This window comes from Monomorium pharaonis, chromosome 8 (genome assembly GCF_013373865.1).
Source record: "Monomorium pharaonis isolate MP-MQ-018 chromosome 8, ASM1337386v2, whole genome shotgun sequence".
NCBI lineage: Eukaryota > Metazoa > Arthropoda > Insecta > Hymenoptera > Formicidae > Monomorium > Monomorium pharaonis.
The window spans coordinates 13120678-13125647 of record NC_050474.1 but is presented as its reverse complement, the minus strand read 5'-3'; positions in this window follow the sequence as shown (position 1 = coordinate 13125647).

Sequence of the window (4970 nt, the reverse complement as noted above, 5' to 3'; positions counted from 1 at the left end):
GAGAGAAGCGAGAGAGAGAGACGAGACGAGCTAGGAGCGGAGAGAGAGAGGGGAGAGAGGATGAGAGCGAGAGGTGTGGAGAGAGAGGGGAGAGAGAGAGAGAGAGAGAGAGAGAGAGAGAGAGAGATGAGAGGAGATGGATGAGAGAGAGAGAGAGAGAGAGAGAGAGGAGAGAGAGAGAGAGAGAGAGAGAGAGAGAGAGAGAAAATCATTTCTAGTTAACCATATTAACGATACTTGACATGACATTGATCTCTAATTACCTATAATTACCGTAGAAGTTGCATCGAATAATTTATCCTGAAGTCGTTAGATCAAACGTGAATATTTTTCTATCGTGTTATTTTACAAAGAGTGCATATTAGGGATAGTATTTCGTGCATTTCGTAATTTTCTAATAAGATGGTTACGAAAGGAGAATGTATAAAGAATCAATCGTGATAAATCTTCGTTAATTTAATATTCCATAAACAACGATGAGAGAATTTGATGCGGCAAATATTATATTATTTGCAGGTTCCATACGTTTCCATCGCTTTCTCTCTTTCGACTTTCTTATTTACAAAAGTTTATCACGATTTAAATTTGTCCTATTTTTATTAATAATTTATAATCTCGTCATGTAATCGCGAGTGTGCGTAGCAGCCATCGACGCGAGCTTAGGTGCGGTGCGGCGAGACGTGGGAACGGCGACGACGCCACGCTTCTCCTTCTTTCCCCCGCCGCCGCCGGCAGCCAATGCTTGAAACAGTAGGCCGTGCTATGGCTCTCATTCGCATAATTTAAAAAATTTATATCTCGATTATTAGCAGACCAAACCCACAACAATATTGAACTTTTATGTTCATCTCGATCCCATCTACCTTTTTATGAACAGTGACCAGTATGCTCTGGGACTCCCTGTATATGCATTTATACTTTATATCGTGTAATACGTTGAGTATTATGTAATTAAGGTTTTTATGTTCTAATATAAAAATATACGCAGGAGAGGCAGTTATTGAATGTGACGCAACTAAAGAAATAACGCAACTTCTAGTGCGGCGCCTATAGCACGAGATTATCATCTCGTTTTGCCAATAATTGAGAATGATGGAACCTATATATTATTATACTTGGATGGATTTGGCTTTTAATGCTCTTTAATTTTTGTTCTTACAAAATTTTCAAAATTTTGAAAAAGGGGTGGGGGTGGGGTAAATTAAAAAGTTTGAAATTTTTGGAAAATCTAAATATACTATTGTAAAGAGTATAAAATACCATAAAACTTTTGTATAAATCATTTTTTCTTAAACTTTATATTTTATTTTCAATATATATTTTCAAAGATATTCGCCAAAAACGAAAAAACGCGTTATTTTCGAGGAGTGGTTTCAACCCCTAAACGTCGAGATACGCCGCTAAAAAAAATATGGGTCTAATATTTTTTCATGTTCTACAACATATCCAAAGCTCATTAAAATCGATGAGAGATAGTTCTGTCCGTTCCCCTGTTAGTAACATAATTATTAAAAAGCAGTTAACTGGTGCAGAATGATATAATAAACGCTGCAGTAATATAATTTATATAATTTATATACTTATTTTATTTATACATCTGCACGAACAAAATGATTTTTCTTTCTTTATACTAGGAGATAAATTAACTTACGTTGTGTTAAAGAATGTAAAACTGCCCAATTCTGTGATCATAGTAGTCAGAGTAAGCGTAATAATTGCCAAAGTTATCTAAAACGCCCACTCGGCAAGTAATGCTGTTGAAATATTGTAATATTTGAAAATGGTACATAAATATTTCGTTAATCTTTTAATTGTAACTTTGCATGTAAAATATTTTAAAAATAAATCTACACCATATTTTTATAATAATGCAAATGCAATATTTCTGAAATCTTTGAGAGAAGATAAAAAAGTTTGTTTTCATATTTATATGGCTCTGTAATATTACAAAAGAAATGTGACAAATGCATTATTTGAAATATATTTCTGGAAAATTATAAAGTAATATTAATATTTCTTACACAATGAATATTTCTGCAAAATATCAAACGCAACATTGCATTTAAAGTATTTCTAAAATATTTCTGAAGGATTGTGTAGGTAATAAAAATTTAAATTGCTGAAAATGAATTTCTGCAATACTGCACAAGAAATATGGCAAATATAATGATTCAGAAACATTTCTGAATGCTTAAAATTGACATAAAAACATATTCTTTATATAATTATATAGTTAATCATAACATTAAAGTATACATGAAATAAACAATAAAAAAATACCTTATCTTAAGGTGCACATATTATTTTATTTAATACCTTATAAATGTTTAATACTTTATTGAAATATTGCCTTTTCAACACTTATAGTTTCCTCGATGCCTTCTCATTAATATAAGTTAAAAAAATTAATATCTTGATTACTATGGCCACATTGCAAAATAATATGAGACTTTTACTTCAATCCTTTCTATCTTTCTGGCTATTGTACACTTTAGACCATTCACTCTAAATATTTATTTATCTTTTTTTATTATTTTCTTATGTAACAAGTTTCTTTTTACGATATATTACTTTTTTGTAATGTTATAAAATGAATATCTTTTTTTTAATGTTACTAAAACAAAATAAAGTTTTAAAAAATTATGACAAAATGGAAGGGTTCTATTACAAATTTCTGTAATAATGCAAATCTATAAACCTTTATTAAAGTAAACCTTTATTAACATAATCAATGTATTAAATTTTTTAAATATATTTATTTTAAAATTGTTGCATTACATAAAAATAAGATTGCTTACATTTAAAAAATATTAGGGTACAGTTCCGAAAAGCGCAAACCTCCGATCGCGCTGAAATTTTAATCAAAGCTTACCCTTGATTAGAGAAGAAAGTCTCTGAAAGGATTTTTGGCGACAAAGTCTCGTTTGCCCCCCAGCCCTCGTTTTTAAGTTTTAAAGTTTTGACAGTTTTTACTAAATATCTCCAAAAATACTGATTTTAGAGAAAAAAGTTTGAAACAAAAAATGAAGCTCATAAAAGTTCTACAAAAAAGGTTATATACATTTTTTACGTAAACCTATTATTTTGGCTGTTATGACCCAAAATAACTCGGCGGAGGTCAAATTAACCCCGTCAAACGTTTTTTTAAATTTCTGTTTTATTAAATATGCGAAAATTTTTTAATTTAAAGGTTATATATATTTATTTAACGTAAAAAAAATTTAATTGCACATTTGAAAAAGTGATTTTTTTACAGTTTAACATAAAACAGAAATATTTCTACAATTTAAAATAAAACATAAATATTACTATAGTTCAACACAAAAGGTAATATTATATGTATTGTATTTATAAAACGTAAAATAAACGACATCAACGCTTGTACAGTACCACATAGGTTTGCGACTTTCCACGCTGTTCGTTTTCAATGTTTTCGCATTAATCAAATATCGACTTTAAAATGTGTGGGTTAGGTTAGAAAAAATTACGGGGAGGGGTGCAGTGGCGGAGCCCCTTCCCCGCCCACGCGTTCTCTGCACAACCCTTTGTGAATTTCCACGCGAAACGAGATATATTTCTCGCAAAACGGGATTATAGAAAAATTTTCTGTTTTATGTTAAACTGTAAAAAAATTACTTTTTTTCAAATTTGTAATGAAACTTTTTTTTACGTTAAATAAATATATATAACCTTTAAATTAAAAAATTTTCGCATATTTAATAAAACAGAAATTTAAAAAGTGTTTGACGGGATCAATTTGACTCTCGCCGAGTTATTTCGGGTCATACCAGCCAAAATAATAGGTTTACGTAAAAAATGTATATAATCTTTTTTGTAGAGCTCTTTATGAGCTTTATTTTTTGTTTGAAACTTTTTTCTCTAAAATTAATATTTTCGGAGATATTTAGCAAGAACTGTAAAAACTTTGAAAAAGGCTGGGGGCAAACAAGGCTTTGTCGCCAAAAATTCTTTTAAGGACTTTCTTCTCTAATCAAGGTGAACTTTGGTTAAAATTTCAGCGCGATCAGAGGTTTGCGCTTTTCGGAACTTTATCCAAATATTATTGTAATACAATAATAATAATTGAAATAGGACCGATGAAACTATCAAAAATAAATATACAAATAAGATCGCCTATATTGATCTATAACAGATTTTGGTGCTAAAAAATGTTGGTATAATTTTTATTATTTCTAACTCATATATATGAACTGTGCGCATTTTATCAGTCCTGAAACAGTCACTAAATATAGACTGACAAGAATGCGACATAATTCATAAGAAATAGTAAAAATTACACAAATTATTCAGTACCAAAACCCGCTATAAACCAATATAAGCAATTTTATTTTTATCTTCACATTTAACAATTTCATTGATCCTGTTTTAAGTATTATTATTATATTACAATAATATTTTTTAAGTGTATCTGCAATGTCTTGGATAAAATGTATTTAAGATATTTTCTGAAATGTTTCTGCTATCTGCATAGATGTTTCAGAAATATTTCAGTAATATTATCGAAATATATAAAATCTTTCAAAAAGATTGCACTTGAAATGATTGCGGACATTGAAACATTGCAGAAGTGTTGCAGAAATAGTTGTGAAATATTTCTGTGATATCCCAGACAACACGCTTGTCAGAATGAAAACTTTAAGAGAACTTTTTAAAGAAAACATTTAGATATCTTGAAAATGATGTCAAAATGGTAACATTTACCAGAGACGTCTACTAAGAGAGGTCTTTAAGATATTTCATTGAACAGTCTCACTTAAGTTTCTTGAAAATGTTATCCTTATGATATCAGTTAAATGATATCAACTTGATATCTCATAAAAGATATCACAATGCTGTCCAATTTTTGAGCCGTCCATGCGCGTTGTAGTTGACTCATAAATTAAATAACATTATAATATCTTCAATGAGAAATCCATTTGATATTATTTAAAAATTATCATAAAGATAAT